Here is a 15,673-nt window from a genome sequence, read left to right as displayed (position 1 = left end):
AATGAGGGAATGGGCAAAATAGGTGAAGAAGATAAAGAGGTTTAAACTTCCAGTTATAAAACAAGTAAGTCATGGGAATGAAAAGTACAGCCTGGGAAATGTAGTCAATAATATTGTAATAATTTGGTATAGTGACAGATGTTAACTACAATTGTAGTGGTGAACATTTTGTAATGTATATAAATGTTGAATCACTATGTCCTACACTTGAAACAATTATAATACTGTATCAACTATACTTCAGTTTTTTAAAAAAGGCTACAGGACCCAGCACACAGGAGTAATCTCATCTTGGGGGTCTTGGGGGTGTCACAGAGCATTTGTCTTTTTCATCTCTGCTTAAATGCCTCTCAAGACTAATGCAAATTATGAGCAATATACAGCATTTCCTGGGTACCAGATACTGTTACAAGCACTTTATCCACTGCCTTAACTCATTTAATTCTCAAAACAATATCATGAAGTAGGTATTGCTCTTACCTCCATGTCTTCAGATGAGGAAACTCAGGCACACAGAGGGTAAGTAACTTGCCCAAGGTCACAGCTAGTAAGGAGCAAGAGTCCATATTTGAACCAGGGTAGCATCCTAAATACTACTATCCTGCTTCCCACAGCTTTGCAGTGTTCCAAGAGTACCACTCCCCTTTGCTTTGAATTCATCTTGGCCAAGAGGTATTTTGATGAATAATTTGACTTCCCTAGTGTGATTATATGAGAATGGAGGTAGCCTGGGTGGCACCTACCGGGGTAATTTTCTGGCTCCATACTAAATGAATATATTAGCAAACTGGCTTATATGTGTCTCTTGTGAGTTGAATAATGATAATTAATCACATTAGTACTGTTTCTAACTGCGCTGATAACATCAACTTACGAGGCCCACTAAATTGAGAACTCAAATGATGCTGCCAGCTTATGAAATCCTGCCATCCAGCTTTCTCAAATGACATTTCTATTTCTTTCATTTCCACATTTAAACCTTGGGTTTTAATATTTAAATTTTAATATGTGGCATGTTTATAAGCAATCATCTAAAATACTTTACATCAATAACTATTTATAACATGTTTGAGTTACATCATGAATCATTCAAAGTACATCTACAGACACCAACTCTGGCATGGTTTTTACTTATAATTTCCAGAATGACACTATCTTGATTTTTCATCCCAATAAGTGAAAGTCTTTGTTAGGAAGAGAAAAAAAATGTAAAATATGAAAAATGTTACAGAATACTGTAACATGACACTGAATTTATTGAAAGGAAGGAGAAAAGAGCAACAGACTTAGTAAGGAAAAACAATTCTACTTGGTGCATGCTCTGGGAACACAGGCAGTCTGCCCAGGACAGTATGTGCTATGCTCCAGACTAGCTGTCAAGGAATAAGTAACATTGGACCTATTTCTCAAACATGCATCTCTGTAAATGCTAGCTAATGCTTAGACATAATGCGGCACAGCACATCTCAACAACCTCATCACTAAAGGTTAAAGGCACATTTTAGCAGAATTAGTGGAACCACATTACCTAGAGGAAATTTGTTAAAAAAAAAGGAGGACAGCTCTTTGCAAAACACTCTAGATACTATAGTACCTAAAGTAGTCAGCAAATTCCCTCCTTCTGAAACAAATGCTGCCCCATTTCCTATGGATAATACCCATTCCTCCACTACTCAGCTGGTTTTGGTCCTGAGAGACAGAGAATTTTATGTCTAAGTATATGCCAAGCTTCCACAAATGTCAGAAGACGACACTGACTTATTATATATCTACCAAAAAAGATTTATGATGAGATCATGAGGAGCAGCAGCTAAACTTTCTAACTTCACCTGGGAGAAATAGACAACCAAAAATTAAATGAATGCATGAATAAGTGGGCAGATGGAAGAATAAATGAATTCAAGAAAGAATAAAGAAAATGCTGATACTTCATTAGGTAATCATTAGGCATTTCCAATAAGCAGGTTGTCAAGTCATTTATGTTTAAATCCCCTTTTAACATGCATAAAAAAATCTAATTAATTTTGTTCAATAGAATGTTCTTCCATGTACGTATAAAGTATTTAAGTACAGTGTTTCAGTAACAGCATTGATTCACTTTATGTATTTCTTGAGCTTCCCATCTTCAATTTGCCAATTTTCTTTCCCTCTTACTTTTCTTCTCTTTTTTTTAAAGGAGTGCTGTTTATCTTGCAGTTTGGTCCTGAAAGAGGAGTGCACAGTTGTCAGTGGTCAGTGAAGACCAATGGACTAGAACTGATGACACATGTTTTCTGCAGCGCCTATATTTATGATGCCTTTGTTTGTAAATGCTTGCCACTGACAGTCATATCCCTAGGCATATTTAGTATCAAATCATTGCCACTGAACCCAAGATTTCATATATCTTAGGATGGTTATTCCTTACTCTCAGCATATATTGATTCATATGATCTATTTTGCCAAATTATTGTCAAAAGAAAAACATTTTTTTCTCCTTTTGATTTCATTATCTTGAATAAGATGGCATTCTATAAAAAATGTGTCTTAATAAAACAATGACAGTAAGAATTTCAGAATATAAGCAGGGAACAAGGAAATATGTTCAGCCTTCTACATTTTACTGATATTTGATTTCAAGAAAATCTTCAGTGAAAAATTAAAATTGAGCAGTAACAGATTGGCACCTTATAAAATAAAATGTGCAAGACTGACTATTTCTAATATGTGTCCCATTTTCTCTCCATAATAAATGGTCTTCGTCTTTGTTCAGTGTTTGAACTGCTCTCTACACCTTCAAGGGTCCTTTGACATTTGTATCTCCCTTAGAATACACCTTTCTTAAAGGTAGTTGAACTGGCTGTGGTGTCAAACCTGAAATTGAAGTATGGGTCAGCTACTTACCAACAACTGTGTGATCATGAATGCCCATCATTACCACTCTGCATTTCGCAGATAGGAAACCTAAGCCAGTAACTGTTTAATAACATACCACATTAGTGGAAAAGTCAAAATTCAAATCCAAGTCTGTCTTATCCTGAAGCATGTGTTCTTTCATTTTATTTCATAGGACCAATTTTAATTGTCATTGTTTTGAATATACATTAACATTTAAAGTACTTCTATTATTTTTGTAATGCTTTTACTTTCATAGCTATTTTTATCTGGAAGAATAATAGTGTCATTTAATGTGCTTGATATGAAATTGATCAACTCATGTTTCAACAATAGGGAGAGGTATGTAACTGAAAATTAAATATTTTTTTGGTGATTTCTCACTGTTTTTAGAACACGAGGCAATAATGGAGAATGTTTAAAAGTGGCTCTGGAATTAGACTTTGTACTGTTCGTGTTTTTTATTTCTCTATATATAATGTTTTAACATCCTAAAAACCTTTCTGCCCCTTCCTGGGCTAGCCCGTTCTTAAAGACACTAAAGAACTCAGCCAGCAGCACAGTTTTGATATGCAAACTAAACAGTTCGGAGCCAGACTCCTTTATCTGACCCATACACTCCAGGAGGCAATATTTCTCTGCCTTAATCATCTGAGGACCAGGTGCTAGGCAACTAAGGACTGCCCCTATAGCCCAGCCCAAAGACATTATTTCAACTAGCCAATCAGAAAATGTTTACCCTGCCTTGCCTTGACTTTTGCTTGAAACCCTGAAGGGTTCTGCTCTCACCTTGCTCCCCTTTCTACGTCCTCACCGCTGGGAGGAGTTCCCATGCGGCCCTGTGAGGTGTGCCTCCTGTCTCTACAACCTGTAAGTATAATAATTTTGTCTTCCTGAGCCTCTCCTGTGTCTGTCCTTGTGGCTGCATCTGACTGGCCATCTCACAAAAGAACACAGAACAGACTTCCATAGATTTGAAACTTGGGTCTAGTACATAGCAACTTTGTGGATTTTAAGTCTCATCTTCCTTGGTCATACAATCAGACAATACTAACCAACCTGTATTGTAGGGTCGTTCTGAGGTTTGTATGAGAATACGTCAAGTATTTAGCACAGTGCTTGCCAAGGGATAAGTACTAAACGTTAACTGTGTTATTGATTATACTGGAGGATATTTCACAGATAATCCATATTTCCTCCTCTTCTTTTTCCACATTTTAAAGGTAAGTAATGCCTGGCCAAAACAGCTAGACTCATTTCCTCATTTGTGTTACTTCTTAGTCTAAAATAGCTCCCATTTCACCATTCTACCACTTATGAAAAATTAAAGATTTAAATGATGTATTTTTACTGGTTAGTGTTCAATATTTTAATGGACTTCAAATGCAATATTAATCACAAGAAGAACAGAATACAGAGAAAAACAAACAAAAAACCCCTAACTTTAAAGTTATTGTTGACAGACTAATATATTCAAAATTTTATTAGATGATACATATCCATTTCCAAACTCAAGATAAAGAAAAATTAACACTTAATCTGCCTAGGCCTAGATTAAACAATATATTCTCTCCTCATAAATAAGAAGTAACAAATAAGTAAGTAAATCATTTAATACCTGATACTGATTAATTTGATTTTTGATGCACATGAATTATACAAAACAACTGACAGATATTTGTTTTTTTAAATGAAGCTTTTCTCGGTCCAAAACTTTGAGACCTAATTGCATTAAAGCCCTCTTGATTGTGTAGTAATCCTGCATAAATTGATACATATTCTAAAAATAATAAACTTTCTATTTTGTCAAGAAACCACAAGCTTTCACATTGTTGATTCCCAAGACCAAGCCCAGACCAGTCTTCTGCACCCCTTTTTTTGTTCCAATTTGCTTTCTTTTCTTTCATAGTGCTAACGGTCACCATTTGGTCTTTTTCCCTTTTAATTGTTCTCAGACAATAGCCCTGAGGCAGTGTTTGGTTTCCTCCAAATCACTCTTTCCTTACTTTTAAGGAAAAAAGACATAGGCTCTTTTGCTTTACTATCTTACCATAATTCGTAAGAAAGAAAAAAAGAGTGAAACACAGTCTAAAAAAAAAGGAATATCTTGCCACTTCTATTCAACACTGATCAGAGGTCCTAGCCAGCACAGTTAGGCAAGAAAATGAAATAAAAATTATCCTAATGAGAAAGGAAGAGTAAAACTACCTCTATTTGCAGATAACAGATCTTGTATATATAGAATCCTAAGGAATCCACTTAAAAAAAAAGACTATTGGAGCTTATAAATAAGTTTATTAGCAGGGTTGCAGGATTGAAGATCAATATACAAAAATCAATTTCATTTCCATACATTTAAATGAACTCAAAAAGGAAATGAATACCATTAAATTTATATCATCAAAAAGAATGAAACACTTAGAAACATATTTAACAAAAGAGGTGTAACACTTATATTCTGTAAACTATGAAGTATTGTTGAAAGAAATTAAAGAAGACCTAAATAAAATAAAAGATATCCTGTCTTCATAGACTGGAGGACTGAATGCTGTTAAGTTGGTACTATCACCCCATCAAGCTGCAGATTCAACTCAAGTCCCATCAGAATTCTCACTTGCTTCTTCTAGTCCTCTTGACTGTGTATAGTCAAGAGAAATGAAAGCACGTGACCACACAAAAACTTATACATGAAAATTCATAGCATCAATATTCATAATAGCTGAAAAGTAGGAATAATCCAAATAGCCTAACTGTCCATTATCTGATGAAAAACTGAACAAAATGTGGTTTGTCCAAACAATATAATATGATTTGGTAATAAAAATGAATGTAGTACTAATAATGCTTGAAAACATTAAGCTAAGTGAAAGAAACCAGTCACAAACACTATATATTATATGCTTCCATTAATAATAAATATCCAGAATAGACAAATCTATAGAGACAGAAAGGATTATTGGTTTGCTAAGGCAGATGGGAAAGCAGGAGGTAGGGAGTAGAGGGAGACGGGTTGAGGAAGTGGAGGTGGGGGGCAGAAACAAGGTGAGGAAAACGGGGGATGACTGCTATTGAGTATGGGGCTTTTCTAAAGGGTGATGAAAATGCTCTAAAAATGACTCTGCTGATGGTTGCACAGTTCTGGGAATATACTAAAAACCATTGAATTGTATACTTTAAATTGGTAAATTGGTAAGTGAATTATATCTCAATGAAGATGTTGTTTTAAGAAATAACAATAACTGTTAAATTTTATTGGTCCAAAGTCCTCCTGGACTCCAGTTTAGTTTTTATTTTTTTAATTGTTTGTGAGAGAGAAAAATATTGCTATAAAATACAAACACAATTATAAACAGATCCTAAAAAGGAACGCTTATTTGATGACTGGCATGATGGGTTACAAATGCAAGGTAAAAAGCAAAGGGAGTTAAGCGGCTTTGCACAAGTTTGAGACTATGTGCATCTGTGTGGATTCAGGAAATCTGAGACACTTGGCAAGACCAAAAAGAGGCAAAGATGCAGTGCAGAGAAAAAGAAGAGTTATGACTATATTGAATTGATCTGAATTTTTGGTGAAATAATTGACAATATGAAAATATTTCCTTCCTAGGAAATATTCAGTAAAACAACCATTCCTTCTTCTTTGCTATCCTGTGGGATCTGTTGTGAGGGTCTGTCTGCAAGATAGGTGCTGAGCCAAAGGGAGGTCAGCTACATCTGTAATACTGGCATCATTTTCATTTTTGAGAGAAGTCCTTTTGGTTTCTTTCTTTCATGGGGTAAAAATTTAAAAATTTTTACATTTTTAAAAATTCTTTCTGATTCTTTATATTTTTCACTTAGGCTTAATGCTGCAAATAGTCTGCAACTTACCTCAGTTTTTCACAAAAGTGAAGCTTTTGAGAATTTTCCCTAATAATGCACGTGCACAGTACATTGATTTTCACTGCCCTGTGTGTCTGTCCCATTATGCAAATACAACACAATTCATTTATCCACTCTCTTGTTCCAAATTTTTACTAATGCAAGTAGCGTTGCAATAAAATTCTTGTTCACATCTGATTTTCCCATGGCCTGGAGTTTCTCCACTATATAAAGCTAGCAAAGGAATTGCTTGGTCACAGGGTACATATATTCAAATTAGTGAGACATTGTCACATTGCTCTCCAAAGTGGTTGTACAAATTTATAATCCTTCCCACAATTTTTGAGAATTCCCCTTGCCTGAACACTCAGTCATATTGAAGGACTAATACTATAAAATGTGTGGGTATCAGAGCCAACTCTGTGCTGGTACTAAATGCAAGCCCCTATATTGTTAAACAGGATAAATACCCCTAGAGTAGAGTGTCAGCTCCACAGTTCACTGTGCTGATTTTCAGTTCCTTCTTCATTTATGGCCCAAGGTAATTTCCCTGCCTCTCTTAGCAGTTCAGCCATGCATTTATAAGGATGTTAGTTATAATTTATTGAGCAATTCTTGGTGTTTGTAGCTGGATGATTTTCAAGTTATCTGTGCTGCCAGACCCTTACATGCCTGACAACATTTTCAGCACCTGAGCCATCTTTAAACTTTGAACTCCCCAGATGTTGGACACCATAAAGAAAACACATGAAATCAAATTAGCGAATACGATGAGTTGCTGAACCCTTCCCATGTGTAGTCATAGTCAGCATACTACAGCATTGCATAACAATTAACAGTAGGGTCTCTACATGTACATTATCTGGGTTTGAATCCCAAGTCTGTTGCTTGCTAGTTGTGTGGCCCCTAGGCACTTTGTCTTTCTGGACCTCCATTTTTTATCTGCAGGATGAGGATGTAGATAATAGAACCCACCTCGTAGGGTTGGTATAAGGATCCAATGAGTTACTATTCATAAAAATGCTTAAAACTATATCTCACACACATGTACTATGTAATCATGTGATAGGTAAAGTGAAATAATAAATATTAGAAATTTGGTTTTGTATTACCTGTGAATATTTGAATAATGATCCTTCAGTCCCCAGCAGCACGATCTAACATTGACAACATCAAGGCACAATTTTTCACGATTAATGATTCTGATGATAAATGGATTTTACCAAAAAGCATGTCTGTGTCCCCAGATACAAGCAAGATTGTTGTCGATTGTGGTCCAGTCACAGAGAAAGAATTGCCTACCCAAGTGGTTACACAGATTGGGAGTTAAGGATGTGAAGAGGCGGTAAAGGGGAGAAGTAAATAAACAAGGGGAAGAAGGAAAGAAACGCAGGCACATTCTTCCTCTCAGCATGGGACACGGCCACAGTGCTGGGGGTGCTTCTCAGCCTGCTGCCTTCCTCCCTGCCTGCTCCCCGCACTCGCTTCTCCACACCTTCCTGCTCACCACATAAGCCTGAACATTAGCTTTTCCAGGTTGAAAGAGGCAACCAGAGCAAAATACTGCAAAAAGCTTTCCCTTCATCTGGAGTAAACAATTTGCATGTCTGAGGATGTCCAAGCCGTGAGAAACTGTCTCAGTGACATGACCCTGCCCAAGAATGAAACCATAGGAAAAAATCCCAAGATCGTCTAAAATAGTGATCCCTGTATGTCTAGAATAGGAGTGTGACAGGTATTTATTTCTAAGTCATGAATATTATGTGGTAGGAAAACACAGAATTAAAGGTTGATATACCCAATCAACCCAAAGGTTAATATAGATCAAACCTGGTTTGGTAAGAGTTTTCTTTTTTCTCCCCCAGAATGAAACTTTGGAAAAACCCATTTGACACTATCTATGTCATGGGTTGTCCTGATCCGCTGAGAGTTTCATGCTGTCCACACATCAGAGTGTGTTGAACTTACATTCTGAGCCATCTTTAAACTGTCAAATACAAACATTATTTGAAAAGAAATAAACTGACTGAGGTTTACCACACAGGCCATAAGATAAACCTGGCAATAATCCCCACAATAATATGGATTTGGATATAACATGATAAGCAATTAACTCCCATTCTCTGCTGTCACCCATTCTCAAGCAAGGCAGGCCAAAGTTAAGTTCCTTTCTGTGGGGGAGTGAGGGGGACTGATCACGTAATGACCATTCTGAACTTTCTCATGCGCAGAAAGGGGTGTATTCTGCTAATAACACACAGTCAATTTCTTACACAGCTAATAAAGGTCATTTTTTCCCTTTACTTCACACCATACCTGGAAGACTAGAAAAGTTTGTTTGCAATATGGTTTGCAACCCTACATTTTACTTGACTAAACTTTTGGACCCATTTATAGTTATACAGGGAAGTAGGGGAGTGTTACCCTATTTCACAGATGAGGACAAAAAAGGAAAGCTCTTACCAAAGCAGGTTTGATCTATACAGGGGGTATATCAACCATTAATTCTATACTTCTCTACCACATAGCACTCATGACTCAGATATACCTGTTACACTCCTATTCTAGACATAGAGGAATTACAGGTTTCCTGAAGTATTGTCAAAATATTTTAAGCTATTTAGTGTACATCATGAAGATTTGATATATGTATATATTGTGAAAGGATTCCTCCTACCTAGTTAACTAACACCTCAGCTCACCTCATATTTATCTGGATTTTTTGTGGGGGGGTGGTGAGAACATTTAAGTTCTATCCTTTTAGCAAATTTCTGTTATACAATGCAGTGTTATCAATTATAGTCACCGTGTTTTATATTAGATCCTCAGACCTTACTCATCTTATAGATGAAAGTTTTTACTCTTTTAGCAACCTCTCCCTATTTCCCCCATGCCCCTGTCTCTGGAAAATACTTCTCTATTCTGTTTCTATGAGTGAGTTTGAATTTTTTTTAGATTCTACATATAAGTAATTCCATGCAGTATTTGTCTTTCTCTGTCTGACTTATTTCATTTAGCATAGGCAGCAAGGAAGGAAGGGAGGGAGGGAGGGAGGGAGAGAAGGAAGGAAAGATGCCCTTAAGATCCATCCATATGGAAGGAAGGGAAGGGAAGGAGGGAGGCAGGGAGGGGCCTGAAAGCTAGCGCTTTACAGAATAAGCTTGGGGACTGCTAGCCTAAAAAATCTCCATTTTCTTTCTCTGACTTCTTGTATCTCTATTAGATATCTAGAGTTATCTCTGTAACTTTCTAGAGCTCCACTGCCACTGCTCTCACTAAGGTAGCCAAAGACCAAAGGAAACCTAATAAACGTCTTTCAGTCCTTTCAAGAAGCTTATGTGTAAAAGAATCTATCTCGATCAGATAATGACTGGACACAGAAATAAGGTTAACAGACAGTTGATTTTTAAGGTAAAGGAATTTTAATTCTTTAAGAATTTTTAGGATAAAATAATATAAGTTTAAGTATAAGTATATTATAAATTTAAGTATGAATATATTTACATTTAATTTAACAATATAGAATTTAATCTAAAAATGCTTTTAAAATAAAATTATAGTTTTTGAGATAAAATAATTTTAGAGATGAGGGAAGAGCAATACCTAGCAGTCAATGGCAAACAAAAAACCAAAAAATAGTCATGGAGACAAGAAAAAAGATTGATTATGAGCAACTGCTGGGATCTCAGTTTAGCTCTACTGAAGGAGACACAAAAGAGAATGGTGATAAATCTCTTAGGAAATACATGTTAGGAATAGAGTACAGAAAGCATTAAATGTCAAGTTAAGAAAGGTCCTATTTTGTAGGTGATGGGACAAAAATGATATTTTTTGAGCTTCGGGTGATGTGTTCAGAGCTTTGTTTTATGGAAATCAATCCTGCAATGACTTATGTCTGTGCATTATTTTATTAGATGTATACAGAACACAAGAAAGCATGTTTTATAACCCTTCTAAATAAATTTGATATTACATAAAAATTTCTCTCATTCTTATTTGTGTATTTCTCAAATCTTCAGTACTCTTGTGTAAATTTTGGGGGGACAGAGACCTCTAGAAAACATTATTTAGTTTTCTTACATGCAAAAAAAGAATTTTTTGAAAAATGTGCATTGCTTCACTCAAATTATACTCAGTTTCTGGCTAATAGACTTAACTTTTCCATAGTAATTGCCATAGGGAAAAACATTAAGGTTATTATATTTAATGATATGAATTTCAGTTGGAAATTAATTTTCTCAAGTATTCATCTGAATATCATTCTTCACCCTCATTGCATATTAAATTTTAATTTCTTATTTATTTCTTAAAAAGTCTATTCATTTTACAAGGCTTATAATGAAAAAAAAACTGTCTTCTGGTCCCTTCCTCACCCCTGATTGTGTTTTCCAGAGGAAAGATGTTCAAGTTATTTTCTTCTGGTATTTACCATCATATTCCTGAATTATAGCATACATTATTGTTTCTTGATTCTTTCAACACTAACACCTATTGACTTCATACTATGGAAGATGAGAGTTCAGTTTTCTAATGGACCCATTTCTCCACTCACCTAATGTAGCTATATATTACTTTGGGTTTTAATTTGACATTATATATATATATATATATAAAGTTTGACATTAATATTGTCATGCAGTAATCACAGCTGAACCATGTAATTACCAGTGGGAAACATTTTCTTGTATAACTTGATTTACCTGGCTTCAATCAATGATTCATATTTGTTTAATTCATTTCTGATGTACCTTCCACTAATTCATGCCCAAAATCACTTCCATTAATAAATAAAACTAAATAAATAAAGAGAATAAGATATATTCCCCACAAATATAAACAGCAGGTAAATGTGCTATTTTGTTTCCTAGAACAGCCCTTCCAGAATCCCTGGACGCTCTTGCCCTCCTGGGGTACCTTGGCTTCCTTGCCCTGCTTCCCTGCCACCATCCTAGGCTTTTCCTTTACCATCACCTCATTAAATTCATAATCATAAAATTAACTTCACCTGACTCTAACTGGGTTTCCTGTTTCCCAGATTCTGTATCTTTCCTTTCTTGGTTTATAAATTCGTTTTGGTTCAGGATCATCCAGTAGATTTCTGAGAAACAGTGCATGAAGATCAGTATTTTGTATCCTTTAAAATGTTTTATTCTAATCTCACCACTTGAATGACCATAAAATCCTAGACTGGAAATGATTTTCTCAGAATTCAGTGGCAGTTGAGAAGTCAAACATCATTGTGATCCCTGGTCTGTATGGAGACTTCTGCTCCCCCTCTTTGTCAACCTCAAGCCCCACACCCTCCCCTAGTAAGTTTTTCCAAGTCATCTTTATCCCAAGTATTATGAAATTTCCTGGTAGTGTAATTTTTTTCCTGTAATCGCTGTTCTAGGCACTTAGTTCTTTCCTGTAACACGTGACTCTAAACTTTAGCACTTGGGGATTAGTGTCTTCTTTTGAGCTTTCATGAGTCTCATCTTTGCAGGATGACAAATCATCACCTGCTAATGTTGGTATTTCATCAATGGCTGGATTTTCATAATACTCTAACATATGTCAATCTAAAGCACTGTTAGGCAACTCTTTTTTTGAACATCTTTGTCATTTATTTTGTCTTCTTGTCCATTATAAATTTTTACTTTTACTTTACATACCACCCTTACTTGAATTTTGATTTATCTTTTTGTGTTTTTTTTCCCTTGACACTGGTATTAATTTTCCATACTTTTAAAGGGTCTGAGCATGGGAGTTTTCCAGCCAAATCTTCAAAATCCTTTATAACTTTTTCTCATTTCTTTGAACTTGTAATCTATAACCTATTGAATAACAACAAATAAGTTATCAACTGGTCTCAGACAATGAACCTAAGCCAGACTTTCACTGAAGTATCAAAAGAGATCCTATTTTGTCTTTGCTGATTTTGCGCAGTGTCCTCAGTTTTTCTCTCACTTTATCTGCAGATGTTTGCTCAAAGCCAGTAGGAACAGTGGCTCCAATAGTGACATGGTGATGCTCAGATTCACTTCTGAGGACACTTTCTGTCATTTTTATAGACCTCTGGTTCTCATGAAGGTTCACATCCAAGAACTGGTTAGTGACTTCATGCACATCAGACATGTTGGCAGTGCTTCCAAGATCCCTAATATGGTCTTGGCTACCAGCAGAGACCCTTCCAGCTCGGGCACCCTTCAGGCCCAGCATACCCTTATGCTGTTTTCTTTTCTCTGTAAAGATGGTGGGTATAAGACTTTTTCAAATATTTTATAAACAAAATTTGAAACATATAGCAAAATTGAAAGAATTTTAGAGTGAACACCAGTATGTCCATTACCTAGATTCTAGTGTTAACATTTTACTATACTTAACTTTTTCACATATGTATTTCTACATTGATGCATTGCATGTTTTTATGCATTTTAAAGGAAACTGCAAACAAGTGTATGCTTTTCTTAGCTACTTCAGCATTCCTGTCATTAACTAGAACTCTGTATTTGTTCTTTCTCTTTTGATATAAAATTTACATACAGTTTAATGCACAAATTTTGCTGAGTTCCAAAAAATTCAAAAGTTTGCACAACCTCAAACCCATCATTATAGAATATTACTATCACCCCAGAAAGAACCTTCATGCCCTTACCCAGTCACCAATCCTAATCCCCACCCCCACCCAGAAAACCATGGTTCAAATTTTTTTCCATCATTGATTGTTTCAGAACTTAATAAAAAAATAGTACAGCATGTGCATCTTTTTGTCTGACTTGTTTTGCTCAACATAATATTTATTAGTTTAGTCAGAATGTTCCATAATAATAGTGGATTCTTTTAACTGCTGAGTAGTATTCCATTTTATGAATATACCACAGTTTGTTTATCTCTTCTCCTACTTTAGGTTCTCTGGGATATTTTCCACTTTGGGCTAATATGAATAAAGCTGATTTGAATATTCTTGTGCAAGCCTTTTTTGTGTGCATACATCTTTTAATTTTTTTAATATCTAGAAATGGAATTGTTGAATCATAGGTTAATGTATGTTTAGCTTTATGAGGAAATGCTAGATCTTTTGCCAAAATAATTGTCACATTTTATATTCCCAACAGTATGAGATTTCCAGTTGCTGCACATCCTTAGTAAAATTTGGTATTAATATTATTTCTAATTTTAGTCATTTTGATGTGTATGTAGTGGTATGCCTATGTGTAGTCTTAATTTGCGGTACCCTGATAACTAATGATGTTGAGCATATTTTCATATATTTGTTTCATGTGTTTCAGGTGTGTCTATTCAATTCTTTGCTCATTTTTATTGAGCCATCTGTTTTATTATTGAGTCGTACGAGTTCCTTATATACCTTGCATCCCAGTCCTTTGTCAGACACATGTTTTGCAAGGTACATTTTCTTCAAATCTATGGCATGGCTGTTTACTTTATTAATGGTGCCTTTTGCTAAGCAGTTTCTAATTCTCATAAGTCTAACTTACCCATTTTTTCTATTATGGTTATTGTTTTACATTTCAAAATTTTGTTCTCCCACAAATCACAAAGATATTTTGCTATGTTTCCTTTTAAAAGTTTTATGGTTTTATGCTTCATTATTAATTAGGTAAAATATTTTCTAATTTCTTTCTTTCTTTCTTTCTTTAGAATTTGTGAGTACTGCTCATGATGGCTATTCATCTTCACCCCCATTTGCTAATTTCTTTGGCAATTTCTTCACTACAGAAATTAGAAGGTTTTTCTGTAATTTCAGTTACTTTTCCCAGATGTTATATTGTTCTAGATTCTAATTTAATTCTGATATGATGAGAAAACATATTTTGTATGCTTTCAATCCTTTCAAATTATTAAGACTTGTTGGATGGTCCAGCATATGATCTACCCCAGTGAATGTACCACATGCCCTTGAAGAGAATGTGCATTAAGCAGTTGTTGAGGATAGTGTTCTATAAATATCATTTGGGTCAAGGTGGTTGATGGTTTGTTCAGATCCATCTGTGTCTTTACTGATTTTTTCATTTAATTCTATCAACTGCTGAAAAAATAATAAAAAGTCTTCAACTATGATTGCAGAATTATTTATTTTTCCCTTTTAATCTGTCATTACTTCATGAATTTTGAAGCCATTATGAGAGAAAAAAATTATGAAAATTATGTCTTCCTGATGATCTGACCTCTTTAGCATTATGAAAAGTCCCTGAAGATTGAATTTCAATGTGGTGCCATTTCCCTACAGCCTGAAGAATTCCCATTAGCATTTCTCAAAGGGCATGTTTTCTGGTGACAAATTCTCTTTTCCTCATTTCTAATTGCCTTTATTAGCCTTCTTGATTTTGGCTGGATATGCAATTTTGTGTTGTCAGATATTTTTTGTCTGTTTTTCAGAACTCTGTGTATTTCTCTTCTTGTTCACCTATATAAAATGTATTGTTTTCTCTGGATGCTTTCAAGGTTTTCTTCTTATTTTTGGTATTCAGTAAATTCGTTATAATGAGCTGAAGTTTGGTTTTATTTTTATTTTTCTTAGTTGGAGTTCCTTGATTTATTTGAAGTACTCTGTTGAGGTATAATTGACATACAATAATCAGCACATTTTCAAGTGTACATTTGGCTACATTTAGATATAAATAAATACTCAGGGAACCATCACACGATCAAAATAATGAACATATCTATTTCCCTAGAAAGTTTTCTTCGCATTTTGTAATTTCTCTCATCTTTCTTCCCAACTACAGTCCAACTGATGTCCTTTCTAACACTATACATTACTTTGCATTTTCTAAAATTTTATATAAATGAATTCATACAATATGTATACACTTTTGTCTAGCTACTTGCAGTCAGCAAAATTTTTTTTATTCATATGTTATTGTGTGTATCAAAAGCTCAGTCCTTTTCATTGCTGAGTAGTATTCTGTTATAATGATACACCACATATATTTAT

At 34.9% G+C, this 15,673-nt stretch overlaps 1 pseudogene; it reads right to left on the bottom strand.

Moving 5' to 3' along the window:
* Positions 1-12,069: 12,069 nt before the first annotated feature.
* Positions 12,070-13,426, bottom strand: LOC108385106 (tRNA (guanine(6)-N(2))-methyltransferase THUMP3 pseudogene; annotated as a pseudogene).
* Positions 13,427-15,673: the final 2,247 nt, after the last annotated feature.

This window comes from Manis javanica, chromosome 2 (assembly GCF_040802235.1).
Source record: "Manis javanica isolate MJ-LG chromosome 2, MJ_LKY, whole genome shotgun sequence".
Classification (NCBI taxonomy): Eukaryota; Metazoa; Chordata; class Mammalia; order Pholidota; family Manidae; genus Manis; species Manis javanica.
The sequence above is the reverse complement of the archived record's forward strand: the minus strand, read 5'-3'. Positions and strand labels throughout refer to the sequence as shown.